The 23,530-nt window shown below is 37.0% G+C and overlaps 1 protein-coding gene across 15 annotated transcripts in view; it reads right to left on the reverse strand.

Moving 5' to 3' along the window:
• CYRIA (CYFIP related Rac1 interactor A) overlaps positions 1 to 23,530 on the reverse strand; it is an 85,903-nt gene that overhangs the window by 27,297 nt on the left and 35,076 nt on the right. For 10 of the 15 annotated variants that reach the window (XM_058178943.1, XM_058178892.1, XM_058178862.1 and 7 more), the window contains 2 exons: positions 18,913 to 18,963; positions 15,651 to 15,686 (listed from right to left, as the gene is read on the reverse strand). The gene's annotated coding sequence lies outside the window, so the exon portion shown is untranslated. Of the gene's footprint in view, positions 1 to 15,650; positions 15,687 to 17,223; positions 17,289 to 18,912; positions 18,964 to 23,530 lie in introns of those variants that run through there. The other 5 variants (XM_058178883.1, XM_058178936.1, XM_058178960.1 and 2 more) reach the window with 2 other exon arrangements.

The following is a 23,530-nucleotide window of genomic DNA, read 5'->3' on the forward strand; positions in this document are numbered from 1 at the left end:
GTAAAACATTAATCTGCAGACACATCCTAGGCCCAGACCTTTGCTTTTTCTGTTCGTAGGAAGAATCTTCCAGGAAAGGTATAATATTTTTCCTCTCTACAGGCCCTCTGCTACACGGTTTCTTTGACCTGCTGAGACTAATCTTTTGAGGACTTGATGAAGAGCATGTATTGCTTTGCTTGTAAGGCCAGATGAACTTTAGGGTTCATAGACAAATGTAAGGTTGAAGAGAAAAAAGCAAGAATTCTCCCATTGTATGCAAACGTAGTGCTTGTTGCATAGACGAATGAGAAACATTATTATCTGTGAATTCTGGAAGAGTTAAGAATCTAATCCAATTGCCCTACAAGTATGACACATTATGCAGATATTATTTCAGAATGACACTGTCATACTCCATCTGGATATCTGCCTATGGGTGACAACAGAACAACAAACAGCCCTGATGTCTGATTACTATTTACTAGGAACAGGTCGTGAAGTTTTGGAATTCACCTTAGACAAAGTGGCCTGTGAGCAACGCAGAATTAAATAGACAAACGAGAATCCTGAGCAACGGATTCATTATCTTAGTTGCTCTTTTTTGCGCTTTTTCCAAAGTCTCAACATCTTTCTTTTTCTTTCTTTCTTTCTTTCTTTCTTTCTTTCTTTCTTTCTTTCTTTCTTTCTTTCTTTTTTTCTTTCTTTGTTAATGGGGTGACCAAAACTGGATGTACTATTCCAGGGGTGGCCTTACTAAGGCTTTGTAAAGTGGTAATACTTCACGATTTTGATTCTATGCCTCTGCTTATACAACCAAGAACTGTGTTAGCTTTTTTGGCTGCTACTACACACTGCTGACTCATATTTAAGTGATCATCCACTAGGACTCCAAGATCCCTCTCACACTTACTACTTTTGAGCCAGCTTTCGCCTAAACTGTACTTGAACCTTTGGTATAAGTTTCCAAATACATCCTGAAACTACTTAAATCAGGGGTCACTAACCTTTCGGATCTCAGGGACCACTAAATTCATAATTTTAAATCCCACGGACCACTAATATGAATTTTTTAAAAAGATAAATAGTATTTAGTGCAATATAAAAATGCAAATAATTTTTCTGCGGACCACCAAGATTTTCTCACGGACCACCAATGGTCCATGGACCACCAGTTGGTGACCACTGACTTAAATTTCTCTTAGCAAGCCTCATCATTTTGATTCCCGTGTCCAGGAAGCCAACCTCTCCCTCTTAGGGCAGAAATGATCCTGACAACAAGAAGACTTGATAGGAATCTGACTGGCGGACCAAATAATTTCAGGGATCATGGAGTTTTATAGCCAGATCATTCCTAGAGTCACTGGTCAGTCAGGTGCCACTGTCGTATATCTCTTCCCAGTGGCAAAACAGTATATTTTGCAAAATTCCAGCAGCAGAAGACTGGTTTTCTGAACCAGGGGATTTAGTGAGCAAATATACTATAATCTAAAGTTACTAATAGCCTCATGTTAATCAATACTCTTGTTTATACAGAAGCCCTTCCAAAGATTTAATGATAACTGAGAATATTAGGAGATTAATTTTGCTCTATCCTGTAATTCTGCTGGTATAGCCATTTTCATCAAAGTTATAGGAAAAAGGCTTGCAAAGCATACAGAGCATTTCTTGAGTCTTTTTAGTGGGAATTACATTGTACTGCCGAGCAATTTGATCACGAACACCAAAAACACACTCGGTGATCTAAGCTATTCAGGATTTATTTATAGACCCATACGCTTGTTAATATGAGAGCAAATGCACTTTTGAATATATTTACAAGTAGTTCCGAAAGAAATACGGCTTACAAAATAATAGTTATTATTGCCTGAAGATTCACGGATAATTGTTTTAACTTATTTCCCTTCATGAGTAAAAGCATTCAACCTTTTATAATCTAGCTACTATTTAAAATACTTCGGTTAGTTTATGAGTGTGCTTTATTTGAGAAGAAATATCTCATTTTTCTGGCATGATCAGATATACATTCAAAAGAACCCTGCAAAATAAAAAAAATACACTGATGCATATATGGGTAGTAACTAAAGCTGGCATGTTTAAAATTGAGGGGAGGGTGCTCCTTGAATGAAGGTTTGGGCCCCCAATCTGGATTCCACAAGAGTTTGAGATTAGTTTCCTAACCCTGAATTAGAAAACCTTGCCACAGAATAACAGCGTTGGAAGGGACCTTTGATGTCTTCTAATCCAACCCCCTGCTCAGGCAGGAAACCCTATACACGTGATGGTGAACCTATGGCACGCATCCCAGTGGTGGCACGCAGCACCCTCTCTGAGGGCACTCGAGCTATCGCCCCAGTTCAGCTCTGCTGCGCATGTGCACACACCTCTCATCAGCCAGCTGGTCTTCGGGTCTCTGCCACACATGCATGGGGGTTGGGCGTGTGCAGGGGTGCCTCATGCGCATGCATGGGGGGGCTGCGCACACATGCACGGGGGTGAGGTGTGTGCTGGGGGGCATGCATACATGTGCAGGGGCAGGACGCGTGCGGGTGACTGTGCGCGCATTGCATTTGGGATGTTTGGCCATGCTTGCGCATGTGTGCGCTATGGGCACTTGGTCCGGAAAAGGTTAGCCATCACTGCCCTATACCATTTCAGACAGATGGTTGTCCTGTTTTTTCTTATAAACTTCTAGTGTTGTGGCACCCACAACTTCTAGAGGCAAGTTGTTCCACTGATTAATTATTCTAAGTGGAGGCTGTTCCTATGCTGCTGATCTCTTCCCCTGTCGTGTCCCACTCCTCCACTGACGGCCGGGTCAGGGAAATCCGAATCAGGTGTGCCTCTGCAGCTCTGCCAAAGTCCTAGCAAAGTCCTCAGGGCAGGCGGGAGATCAGAAAGTGACTTCAGCAAGATATGTTTAGACTTTGCCTGACTCAGAGAATGCCAGAAAGCAGATCCTTTATATAGGCCATGGGTGTGGCTCCATGACTCAGCACTTATCCAGGCCTGCCCCTCCCTTCCTTCTGTTGCCTCCGCCTATCAAGTCTTCTGATGCGAGGGTCACTCCAATCGGCAGCTATTGGTAATTGACCTTCCTCAGGCTCACATGCTGTGGAGGAGGGGGAGGGGTCTAGTTGCTCCGTTTGCCTGGGCATGGAGCCAGAGCTGGGGGCTGGAGGTATTTCTTCCTCTTCAGCCTGTCTGGGCATGGAGCCAGGCTGGGGCTGGGAGGCATACTAGGACATTCTTCAGTGTTCGGAAGCAGATAAGCAGACCCCGGCTGAGGTGAGAGCGGGCAAGACACAACATCCCCATAGGACAAAGTTGGACCTTGAAATTGCTTCGGTTCTTCTCATTCAAGTAAATCCAGCGTGGGCTAGTTCCTTAGGGCAATGAAGGCCCTCAAAAATCCCATGCCATCATCTGACAGGATGTGCTTCTTCTTCATCCCTCCACCTACCCAGACTCATATAAAACAAATTTTGCAAGATGAGAATGAGAGGACATTTTATTCCTGCCCGTTCATTCCTCAATATAAGCATTCACCAGTTGAACCCACTAGATACTGGGGAGGGAAGTTGTTTTATTTTTGCTGGCAGGACCTTCAAAGACTTCTGTAAATCAAATACAATTGAGCACTGAAGCCCACAAAGTCATTCAGATTCCTTATCTGGCAAAGTGGATAAGGAAATGGCCCATTTAAGAGGGCAACAAGATGATAAAAACTCCACTTTAATTTGGTCATCTAGAAAAACCTTACAGAGATATGTGCAATGTGCATTCCCCTAAAAATAAAGGTAGCAAATAGGAGTGACCTCAAGTTTCTGAGGCCATCATTTGGGTGAGCCATGGTAAAGGCCATGGACAGTGCTGCACAGATGTGAAGCATCTATAGCAAAAGCTAATTGAGCCAGCTAAATTTGATAAAGTTTATTCTGTTATTTGAAAACCTCCTTCTAGCTAGTTGAGGTGTTTTATGGCTTCAATCTGTCCTCTTTTATGGCCTAAAGTCAGCAATAAAACACTTTCAAGGAGATGTTCAACTAAGAAGTAATAAGAATAGGAAGAAGGCTGTTTTCAAAGTCAGAGAAGACAGGAAAGCAAAATAAATATAGTTTACTAACTAAAACAGACTATATGAACAGATCTTTACAACAGAGGCAGGAAAGTTCAGAGAATCTCAATCAACTATCAATCAAAACTAGGTATGCAGGCCCCTTACCTCTCCTACACCAAACACTACAGGTCTCAAATGTAAATTAATAAATGCAAGAAGTATTGTAAACAAATTATCTGAATTTATCCTCTTATTAAACAATGGTACATTTGATATCATATTTGTTTGTGAAACATGGCTGAACTCATCCCTCACTGACTCCATTATTTCAAACAAAGAGTATCAAGTCCTTCGTTCAGATCGTGAACACCGCAGACGTGGTGGAGTAGCTATCTTTTACAAAAAATCACTGAACTTAAAAAATATTCAAGTTGCACATAAACTTTCTCTTCCTGGAACTATTGTATGTGACCTGTCCTCAAACACCACACTTAGATTCATACTATGCTACAGAGCCCCTGACTATGGCATCGCTCATGCAAATATGTTAATCTCACTGCTAACATGGGCTACCTCTTGCCCATATCCTCTCATTTTCCTGGGTGACCTAAATCTACCTTCTATAAACTGGATAACAAATGAATGTACAACCGAACCAATCCATACTACACTATACAGCGCTGTTACAAACCTAGGTCTTGAACAACTAGTAACTAACAATACAAGACTCAACAACTGCCTCAACCTCATCTTTTGTAATAACACGAACTCAATTTATGGACTACAAATAAAAGAACCCTTTTCCAACAGCGACCACTGCATGAGACTTTTGTCTCAATATACGCCCTCACATAAATCGTCATAACAACAGTACTCCAAACTACAATTTTAAAAAAGCCAACTATGACCTTATAAACAACGATCTCTCATTTCTTGACTGGCAAAATCTATTCTCAACTTGTATCACTGCAGAAGACCTCTATAAAGTATTCCTACTTGAAATCAATAAAATCATCAAACTATACATACCACAAATCACCATCAAAATAAAAAAACAAATTACCCATATCAATAAAAAAAGCTTCAATCAAAAAAAAAATCCCTCTGGAGAAGAAACAAAAAGGGCTATGTAGCAAACTTCAAAAACCGCTACAGAAATATTTGCAACCAAATAAAAACTGAATGTAACATTTACCACACCAAGCAAGAAGAAGACCTTCTACGCACTAATTCCAATCGTGCTTTTTATAATTTTGTGAACAATAAACTTAAAGAAACAAGATCCATTCCACCACTAAAAGAATCTAACGGCAAAGAATGTACTGAAGAAACAGTTAAAGCAAACCTCTTTAACACATTCTTTGGTTCAGTCTTTGTAAACAGCGATGGCTCATATCTAACATTCCCCAATCGTACTAACAATGAGTACAACGACTTAACACTTATAGACTTCACAGAAGATAATGTTGAAAAAGCTCTTCGCAACCTGAAACCATCATTATCTATTGGGCCTGATGGACTATGTGCATACTTTTTAAAAAAACTTTCAATTAATATAGCAGAACCCCTAAGCATAATCTTCAATAAAGCTTTCACGACTAGTTCACTTCCCAAACTCTGGTCTCTAGCCACAGTCATCCCTATCTTCAAAAAAGGAGACCCCAGTCTAGTTGAAAATTACAGACCTATCTCTCTATGTTGCGTCACATGTAAAGTAATGGAATCTATCATAAACCAATCCATTACACTCTACCTAGAAACAAACAACCTACTCTCTAATAAACAATTTGGTTTCAGAAAAAAATTATCATGTAACTTACAACTTCTCCACTGCAAAAACATATGGACTACTAACCTTTATCAAGGCAAAGCAATAGATGCAATCTACATAGACTTCTGCAAAGCTTTTGACTCAGTAGTACATGATAAACTTCTCCTAAAACTAAAATCCTACGGCATTTCAGGACCTCTTCACAATTGGATTAATTCCTTCCTGTCAAACAGACATCAAGTGGTCAAAATTGGCAATGCTCTATCAAATCCTGTTCCTGTCAAAAGTGGCGTTCCCCAACGCAGCGTTCTTAGACCAACGCTCTTCATACTATACATAAATGATCTCTGTGACCTTATCTCAAGTTATTGTGTCCTCTTTGCTGATGATGTCAAATTATTTAACACCACTAACAATACTTCTACCCTTCAAAAAGACCTTGACTTTGTATCCGATTGGTCTAAAACTTGGCAACTCCAAATCTCAAACAGCAAATGCTCAGTCTTACATATTGGGAAAAAGAACCCTAACAATAAGTACAAGCTTGATGGACATTACCTTATAGATGACCCCCACCCTGTTAAAGACCTTGGAGTTTTCATATCAAATGACCTAAGTGCCAAAGCCCATTGCAACTACATAGCAAAAAAGGCTCTAAGAGTTGTAAACCTAATTTTACGCAGCTTCTTTTCCAAAAACTCTACACTACTAACCAGAGCATACAAAACATTTGCAAGACCTATTCTTGAATACAGCTCACCTGTCTGGAACCCATACCACATCTCAGACATTAATACAATAGAACGTGTCTAGAAATATTTTACAAGAAGAGTTCTCCGCTCCTCGGAAAGCAACAAAATACCTTATAACACCAGAAATCCTGGGATTAGAAAACTTAGAACGCCAACTACGACAAGACCTGTGTTTAACACACAGAATCATCTATTGCAGTATCCTTCCTGTAAAAGACTACTTCACCTTCAATCGCAATAATACAAAAGCAAACAATAGATTCAAACTTAATGTCAACCGCTTCAAACTTGATTCCAGAAAATATGACTTCTGTAACAGAGTTGTTAACGCTTGGAACTCACTACCTGACTCTATAGTCTCAACTCAAAATCCCAAAAACTTCAACCAAAAATTGTCTACTATTGACCTCACCCCATTCCTAAGAGGACTGTATCTGACCTTGGGGGAGCGGAATGGGTGTGGCGGGGGGGGCATGACCAGCTCAACATCAGAGGGCACTGGTGGTGGACCAAGTGCTTTGCCAGCGAAATGGAGCTCCTGAGGTCCATTTTTGGCTGCAAACAGCCTCCTGCAACCCTCTGCCAGAGAAAATGGAGCTTGGGAGAAGCACTGTGGGCCGGTCCTTCGTTGTTTCCAGGGCGGCCCCACGGGCCAGATCTAAGTACCCTGCGGGCCAGATCCGGATCCCTACTTTAAGCCATGGGCTCTCCTCCCTTTGTTGGCTATACCAGGGGAAAGATTAAGTGTTTTCCGTCAGGGCAACCTGGTCTACCCCATTATGGGAGGGAGCATACTACATCCACTTTCACCTTTCAGCCCCAATCCAGGAGCCTTCACAGGCAGTTGCTTTCACGACAAACTATTTTTGTGTTGAATTTTTAACCACTATACAAAACTGGCTCTCAATCCTTACATATACAAAACCTTAAAACAGGCTGATGCAGTTCTTGGTAGTAAATGTACCTTTAGGACAGCATATGGTCTTGAAAAGCCTCATGATCCTTTCAAGAACCTTCTTTTTTTCAGGCCTGGGAGGGAGAAGAGTTTATTCTCTTCATCAAGACAACAATTATCTATAGTTGTGCTTGAGCCAGCACCTTGTTCCAACAGAAGGTAACTGTGATACCTCCTGGGACTTTGTTTCTTTTTTTCCCTTTGTGGCAGGAATCTATCAGGAGAACCATAACAGAAAATTACCTATATATGCAAGCAAGCTCATTAAGAAATTATTTACAAGGCTGACACAGCATGTTCTCTACCTCAAATAAGGTTTTTAATGAATTAACGCAGCACAAGAGAAAATGGAAGCACAGTCCCCACACTCAGCAAAAGATTTAAAGAAAAAATGGAGAGAATAATAGTGAAATAAACGTACAATGGTAAAATAAAGAAGGGTAAATGGTAAAAGAGCAGCCCCGAACAATTAAAAATGAAAGTTAAAAGAGAAGATGAATGGAAAATGATAGAAAAAAGACTGTACATTTAAATATGTTTATGAGAAATAAAAATAAAAACTTATTTTTATTACCTGCTGTTACCGAATACCTCCCACCGACCTGTTCGCTCGCACAGAGAGGGACTCCTTAGGGTGCCGTCCGCCAAGCAATGTCGGCTGGCGGCCCCCAGGGGGAGGGCCCTCTCTGTGGGGGCTCCCACCCTTTGGAACGAACTTCCCCCTGGACTCCGGCAACTGCCAGACCTTCGGACTTTCCGCCGCAAGCTAAAGACCTATTTGTTTGTTCGCGCCGGACTGGCATAGGATTTTAATAGGATTTTAATTAGTTTTAATGTTTTAATATTTTATAATTCGGGGTTTTATTTTTAATGTTTTAATTCGGCCATTTGTATAATAAGTTTTTTAATTATGGTTTTATGTGTATATTGCTGTTGTTTTATTATGGCTGTGAACTGCCCTGAGTCCTTCGGGAGAAGGGCGGTATAAAAATTTAATAAATAAATAAATAAATAAATAAAAAATTTTAAAAAGGTGAAATAAATGGAAACAAGTAGCCTTAACTGCTACTTTGTGTAGTTTGTGTCGCCCCGCAAGCTGAACCAGACCAAAAAGTCAGTTCAACAAAAAAAACCCTAAAGCTATTTTTTTGACATTGGCTATAATAGCAGACTCTTGCGAATCTGATTGTGCAGTAACTCCATCTGCCTGAGTTATTGCTGAATGTTATCTCATTTCTCTGGATTTAAAATGTTTCAGCCACTTTTGCCTAGATAATGGCTCTCGCATATTTCAGCCAAGGTAATCTTCCTTACTGTCTATAGTTCGCACCTTACCACATTTGCTTATCACTCTGAGTTTAATGGAGCCTTTCCCCAAGTACAGGTGTACAGAACTGCAGCTTTGAATATACATCTTGACTCCAAAATGGTACTTGGAAATCAACATCAACAATATAGAAATTTAGCTGATTTAGTGTTTTTGTGTGTCTGTGTCAGCTTCTTTTTTTAAAAAAGAACACTGACTTGTTTCTCAGACAGCTAGAAGGAAGCAATAGATATCTACATTAAGCAGGAAAATCTGGTACTGTCCAATTCTTTTTGTAATTAATAGCAAATAGATGATGGAATTAATAAGCAAAAATGTATTCTGGCTAAATCAATAGAAATTCCTGGGCAAGTCATCTAAAAAAAGAATTACTGTAAAATTAACTAGTCCTGTTAATCAATTTAGAACAAAACTTTCTTATTGTAACTTGAAACAGGAATCACTTCCCTAAAAAGCAAGTAATTGCTAGCTCAGCAATTAGAAAAGCAAAATCTAATTCTAGCAGCTGATTAAAAAAACTGTCAAATACTATCAAGGAAATATTCCAATTTATACTGGAATGCAGTATGAGGAATAGTATTTGTAAAGATGGCTTATTTAATAGGAAGCAACAAGAAACTAAAGTTAGTTCAATACCAAAAGTTGTATATTAAGATGTTATTTACATTGTACAAAGTTTGTTCTGAAGTGGTTAGTTTTAAGCCATAACAAATCTGCATGGTAATTAATCACACATAGACAACCTTCATAGTAAATATCACTTGCTCCTTTCATAATATTAGAGTAGCATGTGATTAAAGTGATCTATTATTCAAAGAAAACAGACATTGGTCAATGATATGAGCAAAGTTAAACACATGCATAGAAGTGGACATTGTGGCAATGTCTGGACAACCCTGCAGTGCTACACAGTGGATTTCCTGTGAAGGAGACATTTAAAACTCACAGACCAGTCTATAGACATTTGCTCATTCAACATGGCTTCATAGGAAGGAAGAATTTTTAAAAAGGGACTAACAGAAACTCAGAATTGATTCTGTTAGTGACAGAGTGCCCTCTGCTGTTGGACTCTAGGAATAAAAGGGAAATGTCTTCTCTATCTGTTAAGTTTGTTTTTCTATGGCTGTTAGTCTGATTTGGTCCAATTAAACATTTAATTCCTCTGTATGTTCACCAGGTAGATAAATACAAGTTAAACTTTAAAAATAGGTGAGTAACATCAGTTTCAAACATCAGAGTACATTTTTAAAGATCAGTCTATGTTCACATGATAGTGATTATAGGGTAGATATCTATCATACAGTTCTACATGAATTTTACTCTAAAGTAAATCCCAGGATTTATTTGTAGGAACCATGGCTGCCTAAACAATTCCTTTGGTCCTCATGTATTTCTCACTCACACATCATACTAATTTATGGATTTTTAATTGCACCTTATGAAAATCACCTGCTAGCCAAGGTTCACCCAACAGACCAAGGCTGTCAAACTCCTGGCATGCAGGCCAGATGTGTCATGTGCTGGCCATGCCCCCACCCGGTTTAGCAAAGAGTTTGACACCCCTGCAACAGACTAAACCAAAATCAGGTAGCTTAATCACTTATTTTGTTGCCTTTGCTCTGACTTTCAATATATATATATATTTATTTTTTTTGTTTACATTTATACCCCGCCCTTCTCCGAAGACTCAGGGCGGCTTACAATGTATATGAAGTATTTTACAGGGTTTCTAGATGACAAAATCTTCCAACAAATTGGATGAGATTAAAAATGGCAAGACAGATCATCAAAATAATGAAAATTAAGCTCTATACATAGTGAAGGAATTTGGAGGGACATTGTTAAAGATTATTATCTTCCCATTTTCAATGTAGGCCTGGAATAGATTTAAATGACATAAGGCATGTCCACATCTTACTCCAGGTCCACAAATGGAGCTAGTTAACCATGAATGCATTTTTGTTAAGTGCCACATGTGAACTCATAGTTGTGGTTTACAATGCCCTTGTTAATTTGTGTAATTTAAAATGGAAAGCTGAGTGAGGGATTATATATATTATCATTTGTGTTTCTTAGTAAACTTGTAAGAGTAAGTAATTCTTCAAATTCTCCTTAATCCCAGCCAATTTTTGATACAGTTAGGAAGAGAAAAAGACTGATCAAGAAATCTCCTCATGTACTTTTGTTTTAAGAGAATATTCTAGATTTTGGATTTACCTTAGGCGGGATTTAGGTGACAAGGGTTCAGGAACCCACTTGGTTATATAGTTGATTTTGGGCTAGTTAGCATCTTTCTGTGTAACAATTCTCAAAGGATTGGTGTGGTGAGAATAAAACAAGAAAATACCCTCAAGTTGCTACACGCAACTTGGAAAGAAAGGGACGATACGAATGTGGTAATTAAAAAACAACATAAACATAAGAATTATTCATTCATTACTGAATCTGTTCAGCTCAAAACAAAAATCTAATTAACATGTGTTTAAATTAAAATTTCATAATAATGATCAATGATTTATTAAAATTTAAAATGTATTATTGTTACTGTAATTTATTTTTTATTCAGTTACATTAACTGGATAAAAATGATGGTAGACACGTAATCTCTAGCTGTGAAGATCTTTGTCCTGGTGCTTTTACCGTATTTGTGGAGTTTGGTATCATTTAACATTCCAAGTATAGGCACTGGGATGAAATCGTCCAAGTCATTCACAGTGGAGATGAAGTGGAAGTCATTTAAGAAACTAGACAACTAAGGCCAATTCCCTCGACATAAAAGTAAATCCCAAATCAATTTCAAAGCCTTATTGTTGCTGCGGAAAACTTGTCATTAGAAGATTTGACCACTAAGTGGCAATCTTAGCTTGCCAAAGTAAAAACAAAAACACAAATCTTCTCCACCCATTCCAGCGCATTGCAGATACCTGATCTTAAAACAAAAATGTAGGTGGCAGAGCGCTAATAAAATAGACAGTGATAAAGGCTGGAATTTATGATATGCTATAATTAAAATGAAAGATCAGCAGGAATAGATTTTTTTTGTCAATAGGAATAAGGGATGAAAAAACAAGACAAGGAAATTCTGTTGAGACTGGCTTTCAGGAATGCTTCCCAACCCTTTTACCAGCAGTGGTCATAGGAGATGTCTGTATTTTCTTTTGTGTCACAACATAATATGGGGTGTGGAGAGATATGCATGTGTGCATTCACATCTTCTCCTAGGGACTAATCAGTGTCTGTACATACTGTTGTATATGTTTGTCTAATGTGGGTTCCTTTCTGGTTTGTGTGCAGGGGGATGTTGTGTTTATGTATTTGTTGCACACACACACCCTATTTTGTGTTGTCTTTGTCAAAATGTACCCTGAAGGCACAGAATCAGCTATTTGGGAATGTGGTTCTTATTCTTTCCAAAACTTATCCTGTGTTAACTCACTATCAGCAATTTTTTGTATAAATATCTTAGAAGAACCATGTTGATTCAGCCAAATGCAGATTTATTCCAGCATGTTGTTCCAGAAATTGTCAAGATTAAGATGAATCGGGTAAATTCGCACAAAGAAGACATGAATATAATAGTGCCCTTTTGCCTGATTTCCCTAATAATGTATTAACTGTGCCTCATGGGCAAAACATGGGATGTAAATAATAATAAAAAGACACATTTCTTCTGATACTGGGAAAAATACACAGTATCATTTGTAGTAGCCACAATTAATTCATGAAAGTCAACCATTATTTAAAGCCACCCAACTTGATAGCTATTACATTTTAAAGTAAGTTATAAAGACCCATCTTTTTTTATTTGTTATGGAACTTCCAGAATTCCCTTTCTCCACATTTTCTACACCATGAATGAATTTAAATATTCCATAAAAATGTATTTATTGCAGTGCAGACTGTTATAAAAACAAGAGAGCATGCATAAATATATATTTCTATGATTAAGAGTACTATTATTGTACGATTATAGAAAAAAGAGTATATCAAAACACATACACTTCATATGATTTTATGTTTTAATGATTGTTTTATATATACCAGTGATGGCGAACCTTTGACAGCACCGCATGCCAGCCTGCATGCCAGAAGTGGCACGCGAAACCATCCCGCGAGGTATGCGCGGTCCCGCTGGTCTTCACATGGGTGAGAGCACCAATACCCGGAAGAGCAGCAGTCCATCACGCATGCACAAGCCGGCACCCGAACACCAGGATACCAACATGGATGTGTGCCCGATGAACAGCTGGCCATCGTGCATTTGCGTGTCATTAACCCAGAAGTTTGGGTGCCTGCCTGCGCATGCGTGACAGCATACCGCTCTTCCGGGTTCTGCTGCCTCCCCGCGCACAATGGTCAGCTGACCAGCACACATATGATCATAGGAACGCAGAATAGGAGCCAGTGAGACCACACATTTGTCGTGGGATGGTTTTACGTGCCGCTTCCGGCACGCGTGCCATAGGTTCGCTGACACTGATATATACTGACCATTATTTTAGCAACATGTTTGCCTTTAGTATTTTATTGTGCTTTACTGCGTCCTGCCAATTTTGCAAGTGGGTAGTATAAAACACTGGAAATAAATAAATAAAATATATAATCCAACAACTCAAAAAATGTATCAGTCCTCCCTAAAATCTCAAAATCTCAAATTCCGAATTCTCTTTTCCTAGCCTGCAATATCACAACAATAATATAATCCCTTAATAAGTGCACTTTGTAGAATTTAGAACTTCTATCAGATACTTCAATAATAATAACAGGATAACCACTTCCTTAAATTCACAGAATAGCAGATAATTATTGTTTCCACTTTTCTCTCTAACCAAAATGGACAGGGACACATATTCTTACTTTTCATTTTATATTGTACTTCCAAAAGGAATATGTTGCATTGAGCCAGATTAAAAACTTTCCTATAATTAAGGACTGTTAAGCAATCAAATTTAAGTAATCCAAGTCACTCTCCACCCCTAACCCACTTGATTCTTGACCAAGCAGAAAAGTTACCATGTTTCTTTAAAGGGAAAGTAGTTTAATCCCTGGGTCATTTGCTTTGCACTTATTTACAAAATCCTTGTAATGCTCTGTAATAGTTCAAATCTGGCCACACCACTAATTTATGTAGAAGAATTAGGATACTGTTAATTTCTATATTTCTTCCCTAATCTTCAATATGAATGTGTTAGTTGCTTTTTTTCCCCTTGACATAAATAGGCATTTATTGGGGGATGAGCATTATAACCTTAAGATGGTTTTCTTGATTGATAATAACACAGCATCTAAGATGCCTTGCTTCAATATTTATGTTTTAATATGTATACCGATCTGCATTTTAGTGCCTATTTCCTATCAAACCGGGGTAAGTATAATTTATGTAAATGAACTCTGAAACCTTACGTCTGCATTGGATAGGAAGAGAAAACAGGATATTGACACAAGAAAGAATAATAAAGGATTGGGAAAGTACTAATGCTACCTATTTTTCTGCTTCTTTTATGTTCATGTGATTTATTAATTTTTTTCTGCCTGGGAAACTGCATAGTTTTATTACCTTTATCAATAGGTTTATTTATTTCATAGTATGCTAACTATACAGGAGTTCAATAATGTCAGGTACTTTTGTTAATAACACAATCTAGCTTTCCGATAAGATATTTATGAGCAAATAATTTGAAGCAAAACCTATCAAACACAAGATATAAATTATTAAGTAAATACTGGATTAAGATAAGTATAAAATATAAAGTCATGCTGAAGTTAGTTCAATGATCTGAAATGGATAATTCAGTCAGTTCCTTTTTAGGCATCTGGTTTACATGGATATGTTAACAATTTACTTTAGAAATCTTGATTTAGAAATGCTTTATTGTTGTGAAGGTTGTAACTATTATTTTTTATTTACCTTGATGAACGTATCTTTTCTTTTATGTACACTGAGAGCATATGCACCAAGACAAATTCCTTGTGTGTCCAATCACACTTGGCCAATAAAATTCTATTCTATTCTATTATACATTTTTGGTACATACTCTTTTGGAGAAGTCAATGCAGATAATCCTCGTTTAGCAACCACAATTGGGATCAGCAACTCAGTTGTTAAGTGAAGCAGTCACTAACTGAAAACACAACTGTGCTTATGATTTTTACATCCATCTTTCCTTTGCTTTATAGACCCATGAAGGTTGTACAGTAAGTGTGGGGACTGATCTAAGATTATTTTTTGATCACTGAAGTAACTGCAAATGATTGCTAAATGAGGCAGTCACTAGCTGAGGACTACCTGTAATCCAAGAAATGAATACATTTCAGATAGCACAATTCAGGAATTTATTCTGAAAATGTACCTTGTACAAAAACATCAGGTATAAACAACTAATACTAGAAAACAGCATGTTTCACATTAGTTATGGAGCTTTTGACTTTCAGCAGTATTAATAGCATAACACTTTACTAATTTAAGAACACTGAAGTTACGTATTTTGTTAAAATATACTCTTTCCATTATTTAATTGGCTAACGATCCAAAATAAGCAGTTTTGGCATATGTTTCAGCAGGTGTATAACTAAAGTGCTAATAAATTAAGGAAATTTGTAAAATTTCACGGATTTCTGAATTCGATCACAGCTAAAGATATATTCACTAATATGTATATATGAAGATACCATTAATTTCAGAGAGACCCACATAGGGGCAAGACTTATTTTGAATTGGGGTGTACATAAATAGACTAGATTCAAAAATATATAAAAACAATATGCAGTTTACACTGAAAAACTTGATACAATGACTATTTTCTTACCTGATAATGTATTTCTTTTGAATCAATTTCTCCAATCTGTAAAATCAGAATTGTATAATCAATTACACCTCATAAGAAATGGTAATGTGTGCACAGACATAGACAAACCCTGTTTAGACATTTTCTTTGCCTTCACATTTTGGATGGGATTTTATTGGGCTATCAAAAGTCTTGCTTACGATCAACACAGTTCAACGTGCATAATCTTTTTTTACATTGCATGAAGATGTGCATAATAGAGAAAGAAGCATTTACCGACAGACCCAAAATATTACATGGATGTGTGTCTACATTTAGAAGAAACTAGACAATAAAGGATTTACTTTGGCCATGCCATGCCTGCAAATGGATTGGAGAAGTCAATGATGGTAGGAATGGTTCGTGGGTCAAGAAGAAGGGGCAAGTAAGGAACTTGCTGGTTTGATACCTTCAAAGCTGATATAAAGATGACCATCCAACTGCTTGACAGGGTAGCATGGAGAACACTTGCCTATAAAGTTGCCAAGAGTTGGACACCACTGGTTAATACTAACTAAGACAATAAAGGGTCATAATTTCAGAGATATTACTTTACTTAAACAGAGAAACAGAATGACCAAGAACAAAAAAGCAGTGAGAGTTGGATTAATTTTTTGCTGGCTTGACCATGGCTGATCACCCTGCAGCAGCCAGTGGTAGGACTGGTCTACCTAGCCTCTAGAGGGCCAAAGCAGGACTGGTCTACTGATTCTCCAGTTGACAGTACAGCAGCACTGAAGTGACCACACATTTGCTAGATTTCAATCCCACAGGAGTCATGAGTCCCGGATTTTGGACCCAGCCCATTTGAGGTAGCTTAGTTCAAAAAATGTTGCCTTACGATGCACGGTTTCACCCAGTTAAAGGTTACAAGCACGAGTTATATCTTTAACTGAGCGACTGAATTACCCATAACTGATTGGATACAAACACCACAGTAAATCAGACAACTTGCTTATAAACCCACAGTCACTAGAATTCACCCAGTGCACTAAAGCCCAAGTCAATCAAATCAATTAGGTTCACAACGTGTCACTTTAAAAATCCTGTGCCAAAAGAAAAATTAAAAGAAATAATCAAGACAGAACTGCACATTACTCTTAAGAAATAAGCTTGAATTTAATACGATGGGTTGTAAAACTAGCAAATTCAAAGCCCAGGCACTCCTAAAATCTGACTTACAAATGATTTCAATTTTTTTATTTTTAATAATATTTAAATGTTTGAAATGCTAATGTTATTTCATTTGTGATTATACAGTTGAAGGCTGTAAGATATGTGTGTGTGTGTGTGTGTGTGTGTGTGTGTGTGTGTGTGTGTGTGTGTGTGTGTGTGTGTATGAAAATCAAGTTTGAGATTATGACCTATGTTTCTTCCCACTTTCATTTCACAACTTTATTCTCAGCACAAAATAGACTACTACAACAGCAGAGAGATTATAAAACTAGTTGTGACACTTTTTCCCATTTATTCCTAATACTTATAACATTTAATTAAAAGCCATAAAATTAAAGGTACATTCTTTGTTTCAATCTTAATACGATGTGATCCAAACCTTTTGCAGGATATTCCGATATTAAAACAACAAAACTTATATTGGATCCTTCTGCAATCTCAGAGTTCTTCATCTTTAAGTCAATAAATGTCTTGATGCTTTTATACCAGCATCACTATCACTTCACAGAATATAAATAGTTCCAAAAGAGGAAGGGCAAATTTCTGTTTTGATACTACCCTAATTATATCCTGTAGGTCAGCATTTACTACAGAGGAAGTGTACACATTCAGTAAGACTAGTTAGAAAATAGGGGAACTCTAGGAGTACATCAATGAGGAAATTGATGTAGGATTAAAAACTCCATGTTTTCGAATCATTATATGCATTTTGAAAATCACTTCAACTACTAACATTTAAATTTAAATATGAAGAACCAGCAACATCTTAGCATCACATAAATCTGTTGATTCTGAATCAAAGTTTCTACAGATACATTATATTAAATAAAGTATGTCACACTTATACTTACTGAAGATGTGGTGTAAATCAAACAAATAAATTAAAAATAAATGCATCCAGATTGTTAATGCTGGGTAGTGTTATGTTTTCGTATTTGCATTTCTACATGCATTTTCAAAAAGACCATCTGTCATAAACATTTATAACATACTCTTTTAACAATAAAAAAGAATGCAAAAAAAGTGTCTGCAGTATATCTAATACGCCTGACTGCAGAATGAATAACTGAATGAATGATCAGGTTTCAGCAATTATTTAGGACTATATGAATGAATGGTCAAATCAAAAAGGAATTTAAAGATCAATTACCTTAATAACCTTTCCTTAATGATTCAAATGATGATATAATTAGGAAGGTTTAATAATACATTAGTTAAACGGGGACAGGGACCCTATGGCCTCCAGAATTTTAGACTTTTATATCTCCACATACCAAAGTCTCACTACCTCAGGTATTTTATCTGGAACCAGTAGTGAATTCCACTTACCTTTGCTACCAGTTCAGAATTGTGAGCACATGCAGCACTTCTGCGCATGCGCAGAGCGTCCATTATGATGTCCGGGTGAGTGGGCAGAGCCTCCTGCCGCTACCACTACCTGTTCGCCCAAACCAGGGTGAACTGGTAGAAACCCACCACTGTCTGGAATTGATAAGAAACTAAAATTTACAGACATCTAGATGGTTGCTGATCACCAAATATTTAACCCTTTCTCCCAGTGGAGATCTGTTCACTGATATGTTAGTACCTACTAGATTTCTTGCACTTGATAGCTTTCGAGCAGGAACTTGTCCAGGCAATTTCTGAGAATGGGACATGATTAAATAGAAGAAGAAAAAACTTCTCTCTCTCTCTCTCTCTCTCAAAAAAGAAAAAGAAAAAAAGAAAACTACAACATTGTCTTCTACGTGGGTGGAAACAATCCAGAACTTTGTGTGGAAATACTTAAAAGAAAGAACACATGTCTTGAAAATTTTAAAAAGATAAAATGAATACTTGAACTGGGCAAATCTGAGAAGTATTTTTACCAATTTGTCTTTTGATAAAGGAGTATTTCATGTTTGGATCAATTTACCAAAGCAGCTATTTATGAGAGTGCTCGTATTACTCTTAATAGCTTCTATTTAAATTAAGTTATGGCTAACCACTAGTATTTTTTTCAGGAAAAGTAGTTTAATATAAAAGAGTCCCTCCCTCCCAAAGAATATATTCAACTTTGTAAACTCACCTGTTTAAAAATTCTCCAATTTCTCCTGGAGATCTAAGAAGAAAATGAAACCTGCAAATTTAAATTCAGAATGTTAGTTTTTTGTAATTCATTCGTTTAAGAAAATGCATTATAAAAAAGGTAAGACTGATAAAACCAGCAAGCATTTAGGGAGTCTTTCATCAATGTATAAGTTGATTAAGACACTGGGAATATTCCCTTCTATACAAATTATCTCATTTACTGTTCTGCAGTTTGGCATTACATTTAAAGCATTCTTCGGGTGTCATTCTTAAGACTTTCTAGCGAACTTCCTTCTCTTTTCCCATATTAAATATATATTAAGAAAGTATTTTTGAAATACAGAACAAGGATTATAGATGAGTTATTTCCAGTCAAAGCCTCAACCACTAAGCTCAAACATGTTCCGATAACTTGATCATCTCTTGCTCATCACCCATGATTCAGCTACAGTATTGCTGGCTGTTCTTAGAATCACACAGATAAGGTGGAATGGCCAGATTCATTTGCTGTTTTGTTGAGTAACATGTAACCAAAATCAAGAAAAACAAGGGTCCTCCATACCAGGGGTCTCCAACCTTGGTCCCTTTAAGACTTGTGGTCCACAAGTCTTAAAGGGACCAAGGTTGGAGATCCCTGCTCCATACCATTATAGCTATAGTAACAATAAACCAGGGCACTTTCCAGGTAAAACTGATCTTCAATGTTTAAAACATCCCAGCAGAGGTACATTAGCATCATATTGCCTTCCTCCTCCTCCTCCTTTCACCCAACTGCAAATGACTCAGGATGGTTCAGGGATAGACAACATTAAAAGGAATAAACCATACAAGAATAAACAAGAATACAAGCTGACAAACCAGAGAGGAGCAAAAACAAACCCACACAATGTAAAGGGGCTTTCAGTTACTCTCACCAAAGGCCCCAGCAAGAACTAGTTCTTCAACGCTCTTCGAAAAACCAGCAGGATGGGGACCATTAGGAAACCTCATTCAGAGAAGGCTGGCATTATGACAGACAAGGCGTGCTTCCAGCCCCAACAAATGGTGATGTTTAAGTGAGGGCATCAAGTGTGGGTCAAACCCATGCCTGATTGAATCAGCTGGGCAGATATGGGAGATAAGCACCATCCTGAATCACACTCAGAAGCAAAATGGCAATGAGTGGCAGCTCATAGGAAGGAATCTTACATGGCTATGAGGCATGCTCATCACTACCTGCCCTGCTGCATTCTGTACCAGAGTGGTCTTCCAGAGCAGTCCTTGTACAGCATATTGAGGCAGTCAAGCCATGACTTATTTATCTAGGAATAATAATATTTTTGCCTCTTATCTAATACATAGTTTTAAAATGCAAAGTTATTTTACATTCACTGAGAATAAGACAATTGAAACAGGTAAGTATTATTTTTCTAATTGTTAGGTCCGAAACTAAGAATAACATGTGGTTCTTTTTTTTTTTAATTAAAGAGTTTTACAAAGAATTTTTTTCATTACGTCCCACTCCCCTCCCCACACCCACCTTCACCCAACCACCCACCCTAGACTTCCCAGAGCAAAATACAGGGTATAAGATCTAACAATCATAAGCTAGAATACATTAATTATCAATAAATTCCCATCCCTCCCCTAAAACCTCAACTCTCCTTCTCCATAATAAAGAAAAGGAAATGTTCATTCATAAGATATTTGATGTTTCTTCATCCAGTAATTGTTCTAAATATAGTCCATCTTCTTCATTCCAGTATATTTTCTTGTGAGTATACATTCAAGTACACTGAAATTTCCGCCACTTCCAACAAATTCAGTATTTAACGTCCAGTCTTTGATAATAAGCAAGTATTCCATCTTCCAATGTTACACTAATGTTAATCTATTAAATTTAAAATCAGTTTTTTTTTCATCACAATAAATTACCAAATATTTTATAACCATTTTATCACACAAGCCTTAATCAATTCCATTTCTTTTTTAAAAATTTTTTCCCAACACTTTATATGACCCAACATCAATTTTTATCCAACATAGCTAAATCCACCATATATAATAAAATAACGTGATTCTTCAAGGATCAGTTTATTGTTTTCATACCTATGAACAAACTTTTGTCAGACTAAGGACTCTACTCCACTATCTGCATATACTCTAAACTATTAGGGAGGGGCTGTCTTCACCCTTCCTCTCACTGGTTACATACAGACTGGTTACTCCTCTGGAATACACCCCCCTCCCTCCTGGAAATCCACCTCCTTTCTATATTCCATTACACTGACCTTCCTAGGGTGGTAGAGAAATGTCTAAAATTCAGGGTCAACCTCCAATTAAGTCAATCCATTACTTTTGTGGACTTCCTCAAAAATATTTTAATCATTTAAATACTAGGGCAATTACTTGTTCTTCTAGATGACCCAAATCTGTGTCTTATGTAATTGAATTTCTGAGAGCATGCAAAGTTGTTCATAATAGTGACTATCAATTAGACAAGAGGTATACTGAGTCTCCACCTTGTAGAGAAGTAATATTTTGCTTGATTTTCCTAGAACTCTCTGGATCTAGACAGGTTAAATCCACGACTCTTCTTTGAGTTTAGAACAAACATGGAGCTACTTCACAATTGCCTTCCATTAGATACCTGTGAGGAGATATAACTTAATGTAATAAACTCCATCCACCTAATATTCTGCATTATATAATCTGGCAGAATTATTATGTTTACCTATCCCAATTAGTATCTATATTCACTATAATTCCCGATACCTTTCTTAAACTGTCATCCTTTTTATTAAATGCCTACTTTCAACCAGCAAGAGTCTTCCAACAAGTTTTCTCCCCAAGCCAAATATAAACTATTGTTATTGTTGTCCAAGAATTACTTGAGCTATTTTTAAAAACTGTTTCTATACAAACAGCAATTCCTTATGTTATAACGAATTTCAATGTCCTTATTTCAGAGGCAATTGAGAGTGTATAGTATTAAGGTCAATCACAAAAGAGGGAAGATACAAATTTCAAATTTGTTCAGGTACTTCAAAATTCAAGATGCATGTGATAGTTTTAAGTTCTTGGCCTACAAAAATGATAAATCGCAACAGTGTAATACTTAAGTGACAGTTAAGTAGTGAACAAATCCACTTAACCGCATTTTCTAAATGGCCAATTCAGAATCTGTAACACAGCAGTCAACAACGTATTCTGTGAAAAAAGCTTAGTATACATGACAAATTTGAGCAATCACACTTTACAATCAATTTAACTTAGGGCAATACACAACTGCTGCTGCGGAAGTTTCCTGCTGTGAAAGAAAATGAAGTCATTACTTCCCCACCACCACTACCAAAATGGGGGGGGGGGGGAGGAGTGTAACAGCACAGTCAAAAACAACTTACAATATGACTAGGATAAAATATTTCAAAATAAAATGTCTAGGCCCCAAACAAATTTCCAATAATATTTTGTTTGTCCTCAATTGTTATTCTCTCTCTTCATTTCAGAATGGCACATTAAACAAAAACAAAAGATGTCCATCAGGAAATATGGGTCAGCCAGCCTTTCTGCTTTTCTCTTACTGATCTTAACTTGCTGTAGGAATATTATAGTATTAATTCCCATTGCAAATGTATGTTTTCAGGATGGAGCCTGGATACTCTAGCAATCAGAATCTTGATCGTCCATCTTTCTAGTTCATTCGACATCTGATGATGTATGAGACATAGAATTTTAAGCTTGTCTCAACATTCTCTTTACTCTGCAGATGAATAAACACTTCTTGTATATAGAAGATATAATATACTTAAGCGTTCTCCCTTAACCTTTCTGAATATCTTCAGATGCAAATGGGATCACTTAAGAAGGCACAATAAATATCTACCTTAATTATTTTTTTTGTATTAAGTAAAAGTTGTTTTTTTAACACTTGCTGATCTTTTATAGCTCAGAAGCCAAGGATGGGCCTGCTTAGTATTTGAATGGCAGTCTTCCAAAAATATTTGGCTTGTAGACTATACAGAGAAGTTTAAGACACCATCTTAGAAGAAAGCAATGACAAACCATACCACAGAATCACCATGCTTGACCTCAAGGAGACTGAAATATAAGTTTGGCTTCAATTTGTTTATTTTGATGAAGCTTTTTCTCTTCCCAAACAGCAGCTCCTATAGGATGGGGTTACAGATATGTTAATGTAAAAATTAGCAACTTGTCTGCCTCTCAATTTTAAATGAGAATTCTTTGAAATTCACATGGGATCACAGGATGTAGATATCTTGGCAGCTGCATAAAAATGTGTTAAAAACAACAAAGTGTTTCTTTGACTCTGTGTTAATGTGAAGTGCAAAATGGATTCCATTTAAGCCCTCCAGCTGTGTGCTCACCAACAGCATGCAATCAAACATAACAGCAACACTATAAAAACATATTAGTGGTCAATATTATTGTGCTGCTGGGCTAAACAACCTTGGCAATCTTCTTATTTCTGAATTCAGTTAAAATTTCAGGATAAAACTCTTCCAGTTTTTCTTTTTAAAGGAAGGACCCTAGTTTTTATATTTTATTTTATTTTATTTTTTTATTTTATTTATTTTGTCAAGCATGTATTTTAGGACAGATACAAGTGTAAACAT

Source organism: Ahaetulla prasina, chromosome 1 (assembly GCF_028640845.1).
Source record: "Ahaetulla prasina isolate Xishuangbanna chromosome 1, ASM2864084v1, whole genome shotgun sequence".
NCBI lineage: Eukaryota > Metazoa > Chordata > Lepidosauria > Squamata > Colubridae > Ahaetulla > Ahaetulla prasina.